At 34.6% G+C, this 22,569-nt stretch overlaps 1 pseudogene; it reads right to left on the reverse strand.

Annotated features, from left to right (window-relative positions):
- Positions 1 to 471: 471 nt before the first annotated feature.
- On the reverse strand, positions 472 to 595 carry LOC114623320 (annotated as a pseudogene).
- Between the last annotated feature and the right edge of the window lie 21,974 nt (positions 596 to 22,569).

A 22,569-nucleotide genomic window follows, 5' to 3' on the forward strand; every position in this document is an offset into this window, starting at 1 on the left:
AGGTTGTTTCTCATAACACTTGAGTCATCATTTCTGCCTATTTTCATTGTGCCTATTTTGTTTCTTTTTCTTGCATTTCTCGACCACTTACTTGCTCCTCTTAAAGGTGCCTGGGGTCTCCGAGTGTCTGGAATGATCTCAGAAATGGTCTCAGGAGGGCTATGCCTCACTTGTGCACTATAGTGCAGGGCAGGGTTCATTTTAGACATTGTCTGCCATGCCAAAAGTGGTCACCTCAGCTTCCATTGACCCACCTGAGTGGTTCCATGCAAGTGCTGCATGTCTCAGGCTCATTTCCACTCATGTCCTTCAGTCCTAGGTTAGGTTCTTCTAGTCCCTGGCTTGGTCCTTGTCCTGAGAATTAATGGAGCCTCTTAGCCACAGGACTGGTGGTCCTCTCAAGCTAGCTCACTGACCAAGCCCCTTGGAGGCAAACTGATAATCTTCTCAGGCTCTCATTTTTCAAGGAAGGATAGACAACTAATCATTTAGGTATTAACAGGTCAGAACATTGAGTTTAACCTAGCAACACTCATTTCCGCCACCTACTGATGCACATGTGACACAATAGACACACTTGCAATGCTTCTAGGGTTCTCTTGTTATTGTTGTTTGTTTGTTTGTTTATTTGTTTAATATTAGGTGGGACTAAAAAAGCCAAGAGTATAAACCTATTAATTAACTCTTCAGATTCAAGACAGAACACTTTATAAGTAAGGGTGAATACAGAAAAAAATTCTTACATGTTGCAAAGGAGGTAGTTTAGTTGCTTTCAAAGGCAGAGGCTTTCTTTCTGTTCTACAAATGTGTGTGTGTGTGTGTGTGTGTGTGTGTGTGTCACCAGGGTCATTATGCTTATTGTCCCATGCTTTCCAAGATAATTGTTCCAGTTTTAAATGTTATGTCCACCACACACAGGAGGATGAAATTAACAGATCAGAGGAGCAGTTTGCATTCCAGTTTTGTCACAATAGCAGCCCCCTTTTAAACATCTGGTTGGTTGTTTTTTAGCCAGACTTGGTTCAGATCTTTCATTCATTCAAAAATATTGTAAACTGCTGAAGTTTCCTCATGCTTAGATTTCATAACAGTATCTAATTTTGACAATACATTAAATCTGGAGTCTTTGTCTTTAAAATGTTGATTCTTGAATCTGTTTGTTCAGTCACCAGGGTATGGTAATTGCTGCCTTAAAATGGGGGTCACCATCTTACATGCTATGCTTCTTAAGGTTGTGCTGTAGCAGAAACAGTGTGATCACTCCAGGCTCCCCACTGACAATAATTAGAAAAGAGAGAAGAATATTCTGTAAGCATGTGCATGTGCCTGTACTTTTAAGATGGAGACACTAAGCCTGGCAAGGAGAATCTGATTTATCAGGTGTCTGCATTAGATCCCAGTCAGTAATGGACAGGGACCAATTCCGGAGGCAGTTACTTAATGAATTTTGTGGGGAAAATCTGATCAGAAGTCAAATTAAAAAGAAAACAAAAATGAAAAGACATGGTTACATGCCCTTTTATCTAATGAGTTTTAATAGCTTCCTAAGCTTCCCATCACACTGAAACGTTAGATAGATTACTCTTTTATTTTTTTTTAAATCAATCATGGATCAGGTTCACCACATGGGAATGCAAAGGTAACATTTTATGCATAGTTATAAAAGGGACCTTGTAAACTGAATGAAGTAGAAAGGAATGACTAGCCAAAGTACAGATGAAATTTTGTTGGTGGACAGAGAAAAAACACTAGGAAATGACTAGACAGATGAAGGAGAGAGGAGACAATTTTGAGAGAATGTGTGAAGTCTATGGTATACTTGATATTGACTGTCTGAAAATACTAGAGTTTGGATTCATCTCACACCCAAAACCTCTGGGATACCTTCCCTAGGAGTTATTAGTCAGGGAAGCTACAGAGGTTTTCAAAACAGAGCAGGCAATTTCTATGGCTCATGGTTGCTCAACATAACTACAAGGTAAGACCCTGTTGTTGAAGATACTACACATTTTATTTTGTGATAGTAGAAAAATTTATCTAAAAACACTGGAAAACCTCCTCCCTGTTGGCTAGTTATGATAATGCCAGAGGGTGCTATGTAATCAGCTCAAAGAGAAAAGACATCCATTTCTTTTTCAGTGCTGGACTTTGTGTGTTGCAATATCAAACTGCCAGACCAAATAGGTCCACTGGTGCAATACTGACATGACTGTTATGGGGTAACTAACTACTTTCTGATTAGATTTGAGGGCTGCTGCACAGGATGGAGTTTCTTGCTTAGGCCCATTAATTCTGGTCACAACCCCATGCCCAGCAAGCCCATACATCATCCCAGGGTAGAGCCTGGCCTTGACATTTTGCTAGATAAACATGTTGTCAAATTGTCTTCTAAATATCTATGTTTATATGCACCAACCCTGGGAATTCCCAGTCTTTGTCAGGAATGTTTCTCATTCTAGTGGCCAGAAGATAAGCAGATTTTTCTACTTTTCTTTTTTCTACAAGATGTGAAACATCAAAACATCATATAACAGGAAATAATGGCTATAGAAGAAATAAAGCACAGGGAAGAAAAAAGATATGTATAAACAGAAAAGCTATTTAGAAAAAGACACTCAAGACCATAAATGTAGTGTAGGGTTGGGATATATCACTCAAAAGTTATTATGATATAAAATGACAATTTACATTTGTATAATAATGGATGGGAGTACGGAATCCTTAGAAAATAATTGCATTGGGTGAGTACATGTGTAAGACGCCCATGAATAAGTTTTTCTAAGTTTTGTCTCAATGTTGCATTCTTATTTCACTGATTTCTGGTTTGCACCCTTTGACTATAATTAATCTGAAAACACCCCATGTAAATTACTTTAACAGGGTTGTCTCAGATATCTCATGCATACTATGATACTTAAAGTATAAATTGTAATAAAATGTCAAAAATACTTATTTAATTACAGGTAGAACACATGGGTTAAGTTTGGAAACAGATTTTATTAGAGGAAGCCAACCATGTTTATTTTGAATCATCACTTAATGAAAGAGAATGAAGATATTTTAGAAGAATAAATAGAGAGAGAATATATATAGTATATACTCTAAAATGATTTCATCTGATTAATATACTTTACTAAAGAACAGTATTGGATTGGAAAAGTGTCCTCAGTGCCAGTGGCACTGCATAAGTATATACACATACATACACATACACGCACACGTACACATACATACATACATACATACATACATACGTGTGTGTGTGTGTGTACAAGGAAAAGGCATGCTTGTTGAGTGTACACTATATTCCTGTGGGTAATAATTCTGAGTATGCTTTAAAGGATGGTTTACATTTACCTTAAAATCAGGGATTTGGTATACATTGGCATTTCATCATGATAGGTGCATCAGTAGAAAATCAATCCATGTAATGTGTAATAGAGTTTTAGCTTGATAGAAAAAATATAAATTTAGGAACAATATGGCAGTTTCCTTAAGGAAAACAAGTTACATACATCTGTGAAGAAAAAGTATGGCCAGTTCTTTGAACAATAAAATAAGAAGAACCTAGGCTGATGACCAGTGTGAAATGGTGACCCAACTAACCAGTTATCTACATGCTAACTCCTAGGTTCAATAATTTTAACCCATAGAGTCTATAGAAATAGGTACAATTTGAAGGTGAGGTAATCATGCTTCCCCAGGGAGATACATACAAATGTAGCTTAATCTGTATGTTATCAAAATCATAAGAGATGAAAAAATTAAAGATGTTGACTTCTTAACACATTTGAAGTTTGTTGTCTCCTAGAGAGAAGTGAAAGTACTACAAAGTACAAGGAGACAGTGTCCAAACTCTATCCTGCTTCTTACATACCACATATAAAAGACTAATAAACTTTCTATGAAAGTAAGCCTAAGTTTAAAATTTTATTTTAGTTATCATAATTAGAATATTTATGTGACTTTAATTGATAAAGAATTTATTTCCTTTTCTTGCTCACTTTCCTTTCTCTGATCCATTCTAGTTCACTCAAACTTCTCTCATGGTTTCCTACTCTCATTTTGAAAGCCATTTTTGTTTGTTTGTTTGTTTGATTGATTGATTTATTACTGTGGTGGTTTGAATATGCTTTTCCCAGGGAGTGGCACTATTTGGAAGTATGTCAATATTGGAGAAGGTGTGGCCTTGTTGAAGGAAGTGTGTCACTGTGTCCGTGGGGTTTAAGTCTCTTGTCCTAGCTGCCTGGAAGCCAGCCTTCTGCTTCCTTTGGATGAAGATGTAAGACCTTCCGGTCCTTCAACACCATGTCTGCCTAGATGCTTCCATGCTTCTCTCCATGATGATAATGATAATGACTGAACTTCTGAACCAGTAAGACAGCCCCAATTAAATGTTGTCCTTTATGTGAGTTGATTCGGTCATGGTATCTAGTTACAGCAATGTAAATCCTAACTAAGAAAATTACTATTGATACATATACACACATAAATGTGTATGTTTACACACACACACACACACACACACATGGCCTTATTAGTTGTTTTTAAGGGTAAATTATTTCAATGTGACCCCACTACATTGAAAAATAAATAATTTGCTTTAACCCGTGGACACACTAATTATTTTTCTTGCATCAGTAATTAGTTGCTTTTAGTTCTTTGTCTAGAGATGGGATTCACACACTTATTTCTCTTCTATATTAACATATTCATTGATATTCTCATGCTTCTAGTCTTGTTTATTCACTTCTGTTAAGTGTGAATAAACTGTTTATTCACTGATTGTTTATGATTGACTGTTTCTTAACAGACATTCTGGTATTTCTGACTCATAATCTTTTACTACTTCCTTTTCCATAATGTTCCCTGAAATATAGATACAGGAACTGTGATGTACTTACTGACATCCTGTGATACTGTGATATTCCTCTCTCTCTCTCTCTCTCTCTCTCTCCCTCTCTTTCTCTCTCTCTTTCTCCTCTGTCTCTCACACACACAAACACACGGAGTCTCAAATGAAGTTAAATCTGTTGTTAAATCTGTTGGGCTGACACATGGGCTGCGCCCTGCTAGAAGCACAGAGTAAGAAACCTCCTACCAAATGGTAGTTAGAATAATTCAAATAAGTCTCCAAAACAATATCTAACAGTAGCTATTCTGACGTAATCCTATTTTCCCCCCAGAAGTTGACCGTGGCTTCCTATTGCTGAATATACCCCACACTTAGGAAACATGACTCTGATGACTCAGCTGGATCTGATATGAGAATGTCTTTCTATCAGTCCTGCTTCCATGGTTCTAGAAAATAAAATGCAAACTATGAAGGGAGGAAGCCAATTAAAAGTTCTATCTAGCTGGAACATCTATGAAACATGACAGTTACCAGAATGAAAAGATATGCATAACAGTGCAAGACGTGACACTTCCGTGTCTGTGGCATCTCTGAGCTCTTTAATTAATGTTAAGGCCTACTCAACAGGAGAAAAATTTGCCCTGGTACAGCAAAGAGCCAGCTTCTAGGGTCTAGTGAGGTCATGGACACTAGAAAAGACTCTACTACATCTATTGTGCTAGAAGTGCCCAAATCCTTAATATATAGCATGTTATCTTTATACCCACACAAACTGTAGCTACATTCTTCTTCAATAGAAACATCTCTTTATAACAAATGGAGACTTATTTGTTTTTTTGCTTGCATGTGACAGAGGGAGATGCCTGCTACACACACACATGCACACACACACACACACACACACACACACAGAGAGAGAGAGAGAGAGAGAGAGAGAGAGAGAGAGAGAGAGAGAGAGAGAGAGAGAGAGAGAGAGCCTGAATGTGGGTACATGAGAAGTCTATCAGAGAGAATGAGATACCTGTAGCTAGAGTTGCAGGTAGTAATGAGCTAACTGATGCATGATAGGATACAAACTGTTCCTCTGCCATAGCAGCAAACAATTTTAAGCTCTCCAACCACCAAATAAATGTTCAGAATTAGTTTAATTTTTAAAGAGAATTATATTAGCAATACTATTATATTTAAATATCTCTTTTTCACTCAATTAATTTAAATTTCCTATTGAGAGTAGTTTCCTTTTGGAATACATAGATATCCTTCCAAAAATTTTAAAAGCACTTTTTATAAAAAAAATGTACTGACTTGAATAACATTTTGTGTTAATGTGAATTGCACAAACCTAAATGTAATGACATACAGATATGGGGGAAATGGAAGATAATATTTTTAAATAACTTTTTTATTCTTCTATTATATATTGCATCCTGACCTCAGTTTCCCTTCTATCCACTCCCTCAGTCCCTGCAGCCCCTCTCTCAACTCCCCTCTCCCACAGAGAAACACACCCTCCTCACCTCGGAGAAGAACAGGACTCCCAGAAACATTAACCAAACAAAGAATAACAGGCTGCAGTAAGATCAGGCATATACAATCATATCAAGGCTCCACAAACCAACCCAGTAGGGAGGAAATGGATCCCATAGTTAGGCAAAAGTGTCAGGAACAGCCTCTGCTCCCACTGTTAGAATTTCTATAAGACCATCAATTTTCTCGGCCATAACATATATGTTAAGAACATAGCTCATACATTTACAGGCTCCCTGATCTATACAAGTTCCCGTGAGTGCCAGTCAGCAGATTCTGTAGACTGTGTTTCCTTGTTCTTGTTGTGTTCCTGATACCTCTGGTTCTTCCAATACCCCTACTTCTCCTCTGCAGGATTCCTCAAGCTCTACCTAATGTTTGGCCCCTGGAGTCTGCATCTGCTCCCACCAGTTGCTAGATGAAGTCTCTTTTGTCTTTTTAATGATTATTTTGCTAGGATCCTGTCCTAACATACTTTATAGACAGGACAGTCTGAAGGTAGAAGGTTTTAAGACTAGGTTGGTGTCTCAGTCCCTCCACTTGATGCCTTGCCTAGTTATAGAAGATATCTCTGATATCATAGGTTTAATGTTTATATTAACTTTATGTGTTACTTTACAAAATGTTGATTGTCCTCTGGAAAAGTCATAGCTAGGCAGCTCCGGGCCATGAGAAATTCGTGATAAAGCTCGGTGCAAGTCTAAGCCTGTTTGCCTACCCCAGATCCTGGAGCAAGAATGATAGCAACCAGTCTGGTGGTGCTTCTCCTCATAAAATGAGGGTTGCCTCTGGGTTTGTGTAAATGTCAGATGACTGATTTAAATTAAGAGGGAATGCAGTTTTTTCAGCCTAACAAAATGCATAAGAGGTCATTTTTCCTAATTGTTGTGGCATCTTTGAAATATCATAACATTTTAGCACTCTCCTAATCTATAAAATGCTATGATACATTTTACCAGCTTTATTCTATACTTGGCCTTTTAAAAGTAGCATACTTTATGGTCCATCAGCTATAGAGAGGCAATAATCACAGATGGTTTGTGCATGGTATGAACTATGTTTGGGGCCTTTTTTTGAAGTGTATATGTTTAATAAAAAATAAATCTATTTAATGATAAATCTTGGGCATATGTTAATGATATAAGAACAATATAATGTGATACATAACCATTATATTGAAAATTGACTTTTTATTTACATATATCCCAAATTTTGCTAATTTTCATGCAAATGTCCAACTGTTTGAGGCATACACATCTCCGTTAAAGAAACATAAGACATTTTTCTTGATCTTGTGAACCATGGAACCAAATTGAAGATTGAAGACAAGTAATGGCAGGGCAACTAATCCATATTTCATTAGAAAATCTCTAAAATCTTATTTTCAGATTTTCTAGCCCAATGACAATACTTAAGTATGTTACCTATGTTTTCTATTTAGGGTACTCAATAACCAAAAGTACTGCACATTGTAAGAAAATACACAAGAAAATAACAAGTAGAAGGAAAGAGAGTGGAGTTGATATGAAAAAAATTCCTGCTACTATGGTACATGAAGTATATTAAGTTATGAATGAATTGTTTGAAACATATTTGTCTGAGGTCATCCCTATTCCAATACATATCTGGTTTTGCAGAATATTAACATCTTTCTTCACATATGTATATTGGACTCTGAACTTTCAAAGTGCCGAGTGTATTTTTATTATCACCATCATCATCATCATCATCATCAATTTCTTAAGTAACCAAAACATTATTAAATATCTATTAAGAAACTTAGTTACCTTCTATTATAAGAAACAAACAAACAAACAAACAAACAAACACAATTATCCTGAAAAGTTATAACGGAAAGCATTTAATTTTGGAATCACCATTCCAGTTACAGTCTATGACCATCACGGTAGGGAGCATACCCATAGGTCATGGCATGGAGAAGTGATGTCACTGGCTGTGTGTTCTCAAAGTAGATAGTACAACCCTGGGACCTGCCTTTTATTCTCTCAGACGCCATGAGATGATCAGGTTTGTGCATCAGCCTGTCATGTTGTAATGTTGCCCCCACTGACCCGAGGCAGCAAGGTTCAGTGATCAGTAGTAGAATCTTGTCAAACAGTGAATCAGAGTAAATCTGTCTTATTTTTGAGCTGTTTGTCTCAAGTATTTTGTCATAGTAGTATAGAGTTAACTAACATAAGAAGAAGAAAACCCACAGGAAAAAAGTAACATAAACGCTGTGATTGCATGATGTCAAATAAGCTTTCCAGTCTGCTTTATGGCTTCCCTCTAGTTTCTGCAAAACATATTGGCTTTGGTTATATTGAAAATTATTATTACAGAATAATGTAATAATTAAGTTAATGGAGTGGTATTTTTTTGCCCTGTAGGTTCAATGAGAATATGGTACTTATAATTGTTACAATATTTAGAGATGTATGATTAAAATATTTTTGTGTAATTAGATGATTCTTTGCTGCCTCAGATTTTAACGCCCTTAACATATTTGCTGTATTAATGGTTCAACTTAATAGTGGTACTGTTCTGCAATGGTATCATAATCTTTACTGCATGACAGAGTGGCATCAATTCTATTAATCCAATGTGAGATTACTTTTTTTCATTTGCATAGAAAAAATCAAAGTAAAAGATATAGGTGGTGACTCAGGATCTCTTTTCAAAATGATACTTGTGAAAGGCTGCCAGGAGAAGCAGCAGTATTTAAATGCAAAAGAGTAGAAAGGGAAGCAGCTATTGCTTCTCACATTCACATTAGAGAAACTGTTTCTGGATAAGAATGAAATCTATTGTTTATCTCATGATGAAATGGCATGAATTGGATTTTAAAACATATAATGATGGGAAATGAGAATGACTTCATACAATCAAAGTGGATCACATGTGGCACAATTTAATTAGAAGCTTAGACAATTTAGACATACTAAAAACAATCAAGATAAGATCACATTCTGAACAAGGACATTGGGTGGGTTGGCATTTTCAATCTCCTGCTTTAAGAAAGAAAAATTTCATCCATGATGCTTGACCTTAACATAAACCTCAATATGGAATACAATTCAAATCTGTCCTTTTTTGAAGATTTTCAATTATTTTCAGGTGAGAAGAGGCTAAAGGTTTTCTTTTTGCTACTCTGTCCTCAAATGGCTCGTGCTCTTCTTTTCCTCCCAGAAAAACCAGAAAAGAAATGAAACTTCTTAAAAGTAGAAGCAAAAAATGAGTAAGAAATGAGGAAAACTGAGAAAAATACTGAGATAATGAGCAGAGAAAAGTTGACATCCTATAATAAAGATAAACCAAGCAAGGAATTACTGCTCTAAGAGTACCAAATAAAGATAATAAGTAAAAGTTATAAAACTTTAAGAAATTAAAAAAAAACAATAAGAAGAGAAAACAAGACCAAAATGGTCTTTGAAACAGGTTGTTGGAATAGCCATGAACATAATTTAGTATTTAAAACTGTAAAAATAAAGCATTCCACTTTCCAAAATTACTTTCCAATGCTCTTTTTAAAAATTCAGGATCTAATTCTTTCTCCCTTTTGTTTTATTCCATAATGTATCCAGCTCCATTGGGGGTGATATTGAAAGTATAAACGTGTATATCACACATATTTTAAAAATCCTCAGTTTTAAAAGCAATTCATGAACTAGTTCAGAGCCCAAAACTTTACAAAGAAATCAATTAACCTTACGTTTACCAGACAACTCTGTAACTGCAAGCCTAAATGGACCCTTTTCCATTTAACTTGTTTTATCTTATTTATGTCGATCTGCCTGAATGCTGACTGTACAAGAAACTTATTTATTTCATGATTACAATACAAGATCCAGGCCTGCTTTTGATCTGATCACAGTGACATAGTAGAAGAGATCTGAGATTTAAACTCTCAAAGCATTGTGAGTTGTCTATTGTTATGTCCTTCAAATTAAATACTTTAAACTAAGAAATCATACTCACATGTGGTTTTAGGATCCAAGTATTATGTATGAATTTAAGTATACAATGTCACATTTTCAACCAAGGTACTTAAAAATACTTATCTAACTACTTATCATTATGAGAAACATTTTTACTCTTTTAATTATGTCAGAATGTATGGTTCATTATTTTAGCAGAGTTATTGTGCTATGTGATAGACATGTCTTACATATCTCTTACCATTTTGTCATTAACTCCTCAGTTTTTGTTCCTCTCTACCCAAACTCAATCCTTAGGAGACTGAGATAATCATTATCATATTATCCTTTTCAAAGAGTCTACATGTTCAGAGTTGATACATAAGTAAAAACCGTAGAGTATTTGTTTTCTTCTGTTAGCTAGCTTAAATGTCCTTAATATAATATCCTTCATATTCATCCTTAAAGCTGAGGTAGTATGATTTTCCTTCTTCGACATAAGCTCCATTTTCTTTATCATTTACCTATGATTGGCATTTATGGACAAAAGGTTATTTGACACTTATTTCACAGCATTTATAACAATTTACAGAATGTGAACTAAATTCTTGTGTAATATAGCAAAATGTTACAAAATGAACAGTAGACATTCAAGAGAAAGTTCCATAACATTTACCTAAGTAGCGATACTTGGCTATTCTTTCTAAGGAATGAATGGACAAGGAGAAAAATGAAACAAGTGGCGTGATATTAACCTACACAATTTCTGCAGAACAAAGGAAATAATAATGATACAATCTCAATAGTGCTAGGAAACAGTTACATCTCATATGCCTGGTAGTAACTAACTTAGTACAAGGAAATAAATAGTCCAACTCAAAAAACAATGAACAAAATATTTACATGAAAGTATTTATCAACATAGCCTCAGGCAGCAGCCCAGGCAGCAGGCATCCACATTGACTTTCAGGGTAAAATGGGTAAAGGATACCAATTCAGATCCAGGCTGCAACAAGACCATGGACCGAGAAATAGACCGTGGCCATAGCCTGGGCTGAACATTGCCAGGATCTCAGATGTCCTAGCAGGCCACTCAGACCAGCCTCTTCCTGACTGTACATACAGTTCTACCCCTCTCCACTGCGCACGAACTGCTCTGCTCTCCTTTCTCTATGATGTCTCCACCACAGACTTGCAAATCTTAATGGTGCCCAAGGCAGTGGGCCTGGGTTCTATAGCTAGATAATATTTTATCTCTTACATGATTCTACAGAAAACTCTCCAGAAATTTTCTTTATATGTATCCTGGACATTGTATGATTAATTATTCATAGCTTAGAGAAATAAATTTTCTGTTTTGGTTGGGATTTTTCATGATACAATTTCTATATGTAGTTTTATTTTTAGACATATTTTTTGTCCTCATTGCTCAGAAACATTAATAACCTCCCAAGATTATAGTGCTTCTATTGTCACATAAATATGATTTATCTTTAATCCACCTGTAAAAAATAGTAATTCCTTCCCTAAAGTAACAAAGATTTCCCTTAGAAGTCTGAAATATTCTATTCATATCAGAGGCTTTTAATGTACATTCACTTTTTCTATTAACCATTTCATGTCAGAAGTTATAACTGTTTCATCTAGCTTTTGATGATGAAATTCTTATAAAATCGATGTGCTATGTAGCACACACATTCAACGTGACAAAGCCTAGAAGCACATAAAATTAGTTTCAATAGAGTGACTGATTTTAAAATTTTGGTCTCTGTGCATATTTATCAAGAATTTTTTTAATATTAATTGATTCAGTAGCATCTACTACTGTGGAAAGAACCATGACTAGGCAGATGGTTCTGAGCTGTATAGGAAAACTAGCTAAATAAGAGTTTGTAAGAGATCAAGAAAACAAGACAGCAAGTAGTATTCCTTCCAATTTTCTGCTTAGGTGTCCTGCATTATATTCCTGTTTGCCTTTCCTCAGTGATGAATCCTGAAGTGAAAGTTGAGTCAAATAAATATCCTTCTTTAAGTTGCTTTTCCTCAGGTGTTATATCACAGAAACAGAAAGGAAACTAGAATAACCCTCATATGCTATGCAGAAACTGAGGGATGAGTCACCTCTGTTCTTTTTCCTGGCCTCTCCTGGGCTTCCTGGGGGCAAGGTGTATGATCGAATGAGTGTGTGCTACTGGCTTGACTTAGCTTGACCCCACAGATCCATCTGCAGTAATCTTAGCTTCCACTCCCTCATGCCTCTGAATGTTGACTACTTGACGGATGCTCTTCTCCTACTTGATTCCACCATAGAACAGGCAGCATATCTTATTTGCATGTGTGTTGGTCAAAATTTATTTAATGATTTTATTTATCCTAGTTGAATGCATCATCTTCAAGTACCTGACTTGAGACACAAAGGGTTGTTACTGTAGAGAAGGAGGTGTGTATGAAAAATTAATAGTCTAAATTAAATTTCTCTCTTTGTCTTCTGTTATTGTTATCACATATACATAACTGAATCACTTTAATTCTAAGCTTTCTATTCATAAATATGGAGAGCAGTACCTCTTTTCTGTGTTTTATAAGAAGTAAAAATGTGGTACTGTTTGTGAATGTGCTTTGTAAATTATGAATCACCCTATGCAATGCAATAATATTATTTTGTATATTACAGATTAATTTTGCAGTACTTTACAGCTTATTAGGAAAGTTTATTTTCTAAAAAAACCTACTTTATAATAATCTATCTTAGCTACTAAAAAGATAAACAAAACTTACTTGGTAAGGATAAATTATGAAAGTACTTTATATGAAAACACTCCCAATTCAGTGCATTGTGTTGATCTCAATTTTACATTTATTTTATCTTACATTGCTTGACTTTTGAAATATTAATAATATTTCATTTTCAAGAAAATGTGAGATGAGTATTATTGTTTTAGGGAGAAAATGCAGAAACAAAAGAATAAACAATTTTAAAATTGTATTTTATTCACGTTCTTTTAGTAGCATTGTTGTGCCCATTTTGCACAAGAGGCCACTAAGGAGCAGATTACTATTCAATCACACTAGGGTCTCTGTGTTACAAGCTTAAGCTAGGGCATAATCAATCTTGACCCTGATGTAGCAGGACAGGTTGCTGAAGCAGCCCTGAGATCTTAACAGAACAAGGTTTTATAGGAAATGGCGAGTAAGCAAGGAGGTTTCCAGCCTGGAAAGCATCTAATTGAATGACTACTGTAAACCAACAGTTGGGAGCTTTGAAGCAAAACCATGAGCTATCACAAATAGTCTGAAAATAGATCTAAAACAATCAGATTCAACTTTTATTGAATGTTGTTAGGAAGTAGCTAAGGAGTAACTCTGGGGTCTGGGCCAAGGACAAGCCATGGGTTTCTTCTTCCTGGTACTTAGGTGTAACTTGAGGTCAGCTACAAATCAAGTTCTCAGAGGCTCTCCTCTCTCTGTACTTCCCCCTTTTTAGATACAGGCCTGTCCCAAGATGGAGTAGATTTGGCTTCCAGAAGAGGGCATCCAATCTCATTATGGATGGTTGTGGGCCACCATGTGGTTGCTGGGATGTTATATTTTCTTATTTTCAAATCTGTAACTAAATTTGTTACTATGATTTATTTAAAATATTAAGCATAAACATAATTCATAGATACACACAAGACAGTGGTGAGCTTGCTCATCAGTTAAAGGTTAAGAGCTTCCCCAGGGCACCAGAGTCTGGCTTCTAACATCTAGTTGTATAATGCAGAACCACCTGTAAACTTAGCTACAGAAGATCTGGTGCCTCTATGTGATCTCTATAGATATTCAAACACACATCCAAACTTAATTAACAAAATAAAATATAAAATTCATCTTTAACAAGCATTGATACTAATGCTCCTGACATATATTCATGTTGAGGCATGAATATATATATATATATATATATATATATATATATATATATATATATACATACATTAATCTTTGTTCATATATACATAGTACATATATATACATATGTAAATTAATATATAAAAATTATTTATATAGTTCAAATGCATATATCTATATCTGTATCTGTATCTGTATCTGTATCTATATCTATCTATATATATAGAGAGAGAGGTGGGGGGAAGGAGAAAGAACAGAATCTAAGAAATAAATTATAATTAAAATAAGAAGCTTAGTAACTAAAATGTTATTAAAATAAGAAGCTCAGCTTATCTGGTTGTATGTGGAAGCCCTTGATCCACCTGGACTTGAGCTTTGTACAAGAAGATAAAAATGGATCAATTTGTATTCTTCTACATGCCAACCGCCAGTTGAATCAATGCTATTTGTTGAAAATGCTGTCTTTTTTCCAATGGACGCTTTTGGCTTCACTGTCAAAGATCATAAGTGTGTGGGCTTATTTCTGGGTTGTCAATTCTATATCATTGATCAACCTCTCTATCTCTATAACAAAACCATGCGGTTTTTATCACTATTGCTTTGTAGTAGAGCTTGAGGTCAGAGATGGTGATTTCTCCGGAAATTATTTTATTGTTGAGAAGAGTTTCCACTATCCTGGGTTTTTTGACTTCCATATGATTTTGAGAATTGCTCTTTCTATCTCTGTGAAGAATTGAGCTGGAATTTTGATGGGTACTGCATTGAATCTGTTGATTGCTTTTGGTAAGTTGGGCGTTTTTACTATGTTAATCCTGCCAATCCATGAGCATGGAAGATCATTCCATCTTTTGAGGTTTTCTTTGACTTCTTTCTACAGAGACCTGAAGTTCTTGTCACACAGATCTTTTACTTGCTTGTTTAGAGTCACACCAAGATATTTTATATTATTTGTGACTGGTGTTGTTTCTCTATTTTCTTCCTCAGCCCATTTATCCTTTGAATAGAGGAAGGTTGCTGATTTGTTTGAGTTAATTTTGTACTCAATCACTTTGCTGAAGTTGTTTATCAGCTGTAGGACTTCATTGGTTAAAATTTTGAGGTCACTTATGAGACCCTATCATATCATCCATAGAGAGTGATACCTTGACTTCTTCCTTTCTAATTTATATCCCTTTGACCTCCTTTTGTTGTCTAACTGTTCTAGCTAGAATTTGAATACTACATTGAATAAATAGGGAGAGAGTGGGGAGTCTGATCTTGTCCCTGATTTTCATGGGACATATTTCTCTCCATTTAAGTTGATGTTGGCTATTTGTTTGCTGTATATTGCTTTTATTATGTTTAGGTATGGGCCTTGAATTCCTTATATTTCTAAGACTTTTAAAGGAAAGGGCATTGTATTTTGTCAAAGGCTTTTTCAGCATCTACTGAAATGTTCATGTTTTTTTTTGAGTTTGTTTATATAGTGGATTATGTTGATTGATTTCCACATATTGAACATCTCTGAATAGTAAGGATGAAGCCTACTTGATCATGATGAACAATGTTTTTGATGTGTTCTTGGATTCAGTTTGCAAAATTTTATTGAACATTTTTACATCAGTATTCATAAAGAAAATTAGTCTGAAGTTTTCTTTCTTTGTTCATTCTTTGTGTGGTTTAGGTATCAGGGTAACGTGGCTTCATAGAATGAATTAGGTAGTGTTCTTTCTGTTTCTATTTTGTGGAATTGTTTGAGAAGTATTGGTATTAGCTCTTCTTTCAAGGTCTGACAGAATTCTGCACTAAAACCATCTGGCCCTTGGTTTTTTTGGTTGTACTCATGAAAAAGACGTTTCATGACTGCTTCTATTTCATTAAGGGTCGTGGGACTGTTTGCATGGTTTATCTGCTCTCCCAATTTAATATTGGTAGCTGGTATCTGGCTAGAAAAATCATCCATTTCATCTAGATTTTCTAGTTTTGTGGTATAGGCTTTTGTAATAGGAGCTGATGAATTTTTAAATTTCCTCTGTTTATTATGTCTCCCTTTTCATTTTCTATTATGTTAATTTTCTATTATGTTAATTGGAGACTGTCCCTTTGCCCTTTCATCTGTTTGACTAAGTGTTTCCCTATCTTGATGATTTTCACAAAGCAAACCAACAAACAGCTCTTATTTCACATTGCTTTAATGTTACTTTATAGAGTGTTCTGTTAGTCAACTGTCTCTAGGTAAATGAAACTAAAATAAGACTGTTGATAGATAGACAAATAAAAAGATAGATCAAATATGACTTGCACATCATGAAAGAAAAAGCACACTAGCTTGCTCTGTGTCAGTCATGAAATGTGATATCTATAGTGTAATTGATTCTGAATCTCATCACCCAAGGACCAGAAGCCTTGTTGAAGAATAGAAGAAGAGGGATGCCCTGACTAAACAGATAGTCTATTCTCCTTCTTATTGCCCTTCTATTGTTTGATATGTGTTAGCATTGGTGAGAAGATTTTTTTCATATATTCAACCTATGCAACTTTAACACTTTTGAAATATCCTCCACAGGCCCTGAGAAGCAAGTACACATCAGCTATTAGATTACTAAAGGTAGCACAAAATTGAATCGCCAAAGTCACAAACTGTGGCTAGCTTAAAGGCGTTCTGATTCATAAAGTAGTAAGAAGCTAATGCCAAAACAAGAGGATTAGTTTTACGATTAATGTTCTAAGAAGAAATGAGAACATAAAAACTTGGTTTTAAAATCTGTATACTTTTGAGTGTTTGAGAGTAGTGGTAGGATATAAAACGTGACTTTTGCTTCGGCCATAAATCAATATCTGAGCTAGCAAAATGAGACCACCACAGAAAATTAGACTTCAGAAAACATATTTAGAAACAAAACACACACATATATATATGTGTGTGTGTGTGTGTGTGTGTGTGTGTGTGTGTGTATGTGTCTGTCTGTCTTTCTGTGTATGTGTGTATCTGTGTGTCTGTGTGTATAATGCAAAATTAGTGATTAGGTTGTTAAGTTGGCTTAAAAAAGTGACAGTTGTACATTTTCTTCCAGGCCTCAAGATGTGACTAGTCCTCAGTAGTCGTCTAGGTTTTCAATACCAGCTATAATTTTCCTCTTGTTGAATAATCTCAAAAATAAAAGATGTAATAAGAACTTTAAAAAAATGAATTAGGGAGTATAGGTAAGTATTCTACATTGATACATAAAAATAACAATTATGTAACATGTTTTGATTAAGAGAATCCTTAGTTACTAACATGATTGATTTTCTTTCTCTTCAACTTTGTGTTCACTATCATAGTAGTTCCCTACCTCTACCTGTACCTGCAATGTCCAATTCCATGATTTCATTAACATGTTCTTTCTTTTATTTAGGCAAAAGTTTAAAAAGTAACAACTATGTAGTCATTCTAGATAGCTCCTTTATTATGTTTTCAGGATACAGTTAAGAATGACTGATACATTCTATCCTATTACACATATATCAGAATCATTTCATCTGTGGAAGTTTTAAAACTCAAGTGAAATGTACAAGATACTTTACCCAAGTCTACTTCCTATTTTAATAGAATTGTATTTGACAGTGCTGGTCATACCTGGCCTCCAGTGCCTTTGCAGATTCCTATTCAAATGTCTGTTCTTCTCTGCTAAGAATTCTTCTCCCCTAACATTTCTTCTATAATCATACCCATCCTCAAATCATAGGTCAGCTTTCATTTCCATTATCACCAGAGGAATATGCCATGCTGAGAAATATCATCCACACATTTTCACAAGAAGAGCTTAAGCCAAAGTATTTTTACCGAGATTTTGATATTTCCACTTGGATAACTCGTAGATTTCTAAACATAGGATATGCAAAATTAGGATAATTTTGTCTGTTATGATCCAAGTTTCCTGTGTTTCCGGAAATGGAGTAACCAATATTCTAGTTATAAAGGCCAGAGGTATCTCAAGGACACTATTCCCTATCTCTAATATGATGGTTCATGAAATAAAAGTTATTATCTTTTAAAATTATGTGTAAACTATTGCCATCTATATACCCAGAAAGCCTAATTAACCTTAGATCATTTGGTGCTTTGTTATTTGTTCTCTCTTCATCAATTTTTGCCATAAGGACTAAATTATCGGCACATAAAATGACACATCACATCTTCATTTCTTTCTTTCAGGAGTTTCCAAACCATTTTTAATAAAATACAGTAATTCAAAGACTAATGGCATACTATGGCATAGTATTCTCTGTTTACATCATAACCAATGAAAGCTATTTGCTCCCTGTGACAGTCACAACACATGATCACTAGTCATTTCTAATAAAATCACTCTTTCTGCTCAACCATATTAAATATTTTAAAATGCCCTGTCTCTCTACCCAGGGAAAGATAGTGTCTATGGACTGAAATAAGTATATTTTAACTATTTAATATGAGTTTCATCCAACAGCTTGTTTCAGTTATAGCTCCGGTGTGAAAATGTGTTTCAACCTTCTTTTACATCACTGTATTATCATGATTAGATTCACTTAGCTACTTTTAGTAGTAACTATATAGTATAAAACAATTAGTTGCATGAGTTGTATTATATAATATTTTATTCAGTTTAATTTGTATTTATAATCACTTCATTGTGGCAAAGAGAAAAATAGAAAGCTATTTATTAAAGATAAAACGAAACATGTCATTCCAGTAGAGGAGACTGCTATTTAAGATGAGTTTGGTGAAGAAACAGGAGATGAGATTAGACAAATGTGATTAAGTCATCTGTGTTTGCTGGTGCCTTTTCATAAAGATGCAGTGCTACCTTCTCAAAGAGACTGAAGGATATATGTGGACTTCTTGTAGATAAATAACTTCCATATCCTCAATGATGGCATTGCCTTGCTGCAGAACATTCACATCTCAAAGAGATAGAGAAAGAATATATAATTGCAATTTTTCTGGAGTAAATGCTGTAAGAAATTGAAGTCATTGGCTTACAGTGAGACATTGTAAGGAACAAACAATAAATTATTGGGGCAAGACTAAAGATTTTAGACTAACTTTTTATAGGGCCTGAATCATCCTATAACACAGATGAGATGGTCACAACCTTTGGTCTGATTTTGCTAAGGCCAATGGGCTTTTATGATGAGAATACATAGCTCTTCAATGTAAGTTGTACATTAAGGAAACCCTGTTTTCTTCATAATATCAAGGAACTAGTCCTGTGTTACTGAGTAAATGTATGATAAAACTCATTAAGGCAGAAGGCCCAAATCCTTAAAAAGTGCTAAATTGCCAATAGGAGGCAATTTATCTTATCATTTTTACAAAAGTCACAATATATCTCTACTATACATCTTCTATTTAAAATTTATTTATATTATTTCTTGAAGATACACTTTTTAATATTAGAAGCCTTTTAATTTACTTAAATTGTTTCTACTATGAAATAACCATTTGTTTTTGAGTGGAAGAAGCCAAGAATAACACAGTAGATACTTATAAAAATAATTAAATTTATTTATATATGTGAGTATGTATTTGCGTGTGCCACATGTGTGTTGGTGTTGTGAAAGCTAGCAGACAGTTTCATATTCCAGGTGATTGCAAACCACCTAATGTGGGAGTTAGAAACCCAGGATCCAAATTCTGATTCTCTTTAAAAATATTAATTTATTTTTACTGCTGAGCCATCTTTCCAGCCTTAATTTTCAATCTGGATAAGGTATCCAAAAGTAAATCTCTGGACTATATATGTGTTTAGTGTATACTATAACACACACACACACACATATAAAATTCTTAATTAGTGAAAAGTTTTAAAATTGTTAAGAAAGTAAAGAAGACACAGTTTTACTTATTGATACACTTACTACCACAGATATAATCACTCAAACAAGAGTTAATTTTGATTCACTTTTATTCTTTATTCTACTTAACGAGATATTTACAAGAGGATAGTCTCTCCTGTTCTTTTGTTCAAGGAAGATTTGGGATCAAAGTCCGTATACTTAAGTATCCCTTTTTCCTTGTGCCCCCAAAAGATTTACTTGTATTGTGCTAAAAGCTTTCAGAAATATACAAAGGCTCTTTCTTGTAAAATCCCTGATGAATTACAAATGCTGACAAGAATTTATCAGTACTGTGTTAAATTGTCTGTTGAAATCTGCTAGCTTAAATTTGGTGTATCTGTTCTCTATTACTCCTCCTCTTCACTTCAGTCTTTCTAATAGATCATAGATTCTCCAAGATAATGATCACTGAAGAGTCCCACAGAGGTATTAAGCTCCCTTTCATGTGCAGAGACTTAGCAGAAATCTTTCAAGCTCTTTACATTTTTCATGTACTTCCTAACACTCAAGAGAAGGAAATTCTAACATCTCAATTCAATACATTTAACATATTTTCAGTAGGTTGGTCTTTAATTCTACAACTGAAACCATTTACGTATTGTTTAAAATACGTGAAATAAAAGAGATGGTTATTTGCTTTTTATTCATATTTAGGGATATGCCCCTAAACATTAAATAATTTTGTCAAGTTTAGGGTAACAAAATTATCCAGTTATAACCAGAACAAAAATCAAATGTAAGGTGAAAATTTAGACCAAATTTATTTGGTCTCAAAATTATTTGATCTTAATTGTCATAAACACATGGGCTTAAATAAAAAAATATATAAATTCTTAAACATCAAACAATTATTTCAGTATACCTATTTCACAATTTATTTAATTCTTCACTCTCTTTTTAATTGTTTTTTTATTATTGAAAATACTTTTCTTTTGCTGCCAATAAGAAATTTACTAATTTAAAAATATCCAAATGCAGGCATTGTCCAGAAATTTTTGTGAGGTTTATTTATAATTGTTATAAAGTTGAACTGTTGATATGTGTTCATTGAAGCATTTTGCTTGCATTAATGCTTTACATCTTGCATTTATATTAATAATTCACACACAAATGAATGTGGAGAATCTGCTAATACCTGATTCTGTGACCCCATGGAAAAATATTTAACATTCAGAACACTGATAACAGGAAGAAGAGGATAAAAATATTCTTGAGAATGAAATGTTTCCCCTCATAGTGTACTCTTAAGCACGCTCTCTGCTTATGAGGTGAGGTAGCTGGATATCTTTTGGCATAATTGTTACAAGTTTGCATGAATATCACACAGGTTGGTATCTTCAAAAAGACCAACCAGGTGGGCCTCACTTGCCTCCTGCAAAGCACCAATAGCTGCACTCTGGAAGCACAGATCTGTTTTGAATTCCTCACCAATTTTTCGCACCAGATGCCGAAAGAGGAGCTTGTGAATCAGAAGTTCACTGGACTTATGATAGTATCTGATTTCACGAAGTTCCACAATGCCAGGCCTGTAACAATGACGTTTCTATAACCTTCCAGTAGAGGGCGCACTCTTGAGAGCAGATTTTACAGCCAATTGTTTCCTGGGTGGTTTACCACTGGTGGATTTGCTAGCAGTCTGCTTTGGTATGCACATCTCCTTACTTAGCCTCTCCTCCTTCTACTGGAGGTAAGCAAGCAAGAGGTGTCACTGGCCATTAGAGAGCTAGAGCAGAGCGGTGAAGGCTGTGAATGTGTCCTGGTTATAGCTTCTCCAACCTCTAACATTTCAATTCCTTTCCACCTAAATTCACCTCCTTTCACTCTCCTAGTAGAATACAAATGGACATCAAGAGAAAATCGAAAAATAAAATATAAAATAGCATAGTGAGTTAAAACCAAAATGAAATCATTGGGATAGGATAAACGAAACGTTAGGAAAAGAGCCCAAAGAAGACATGAGAGACCTAACGCCTCTCACATTCTGAAATGTAAACACAGTAAACTGGAATCCATAGTATATAGACAAATTACCTGTAGGAAAAAAAAGGGAAAAATGAAATATTACAAAAATCTATATAAATAAATAAATAAATATAAAAATGTATTACGATGTGTATATACATTATAAAATAAAAATGATAGCATTTTTAAAAAGAAAAAAAAAACCTCTGAAATGACATTGTAAGTCAAGAAACTTCCAAAGATGCCGCTGAATTTATTTTCTGATGGTCATTAAAGCTGGGCATGCAGCCTACCGGTAAGAGTAGTTTGTTCCCTCAGTAAACTTTTCTTGGAGAAAACTAAATTTCCATTTGTAAGTAGTTATCAATTGGAGTTAATTCTAGGGTAGAAATATGGGCATCTTTGAGTCTTTGAAAATTTTTATTCTTCTGATCAGATCTTGAGAAATATTGGTATGATCCATCAGGGCAATCCATATGATGGGGTTAGAATTACAATTCTGGGTGTAACTGCTCAAGGGAATGTTGGCTGTTCCAAACTCCGTGGTTCATACAATATACTTTGAGTATAATGATG

The sequence above is a fragment of the Grammomys surdaster genome, unplaced genomic scaffold (genome assembly GCF_004785775.1).
Source record: "Grammomys surdaster isolate TR1022 unplaced genomic scaffold, NIH_TR_1.0 196, whole genome shotgun sequence".
Lineage (NCBI taxonomy): Eukaryota > Metazoa > Chordata > Mammalia > Rodentia > Muridae > Grammomys > Grammomys surdaster.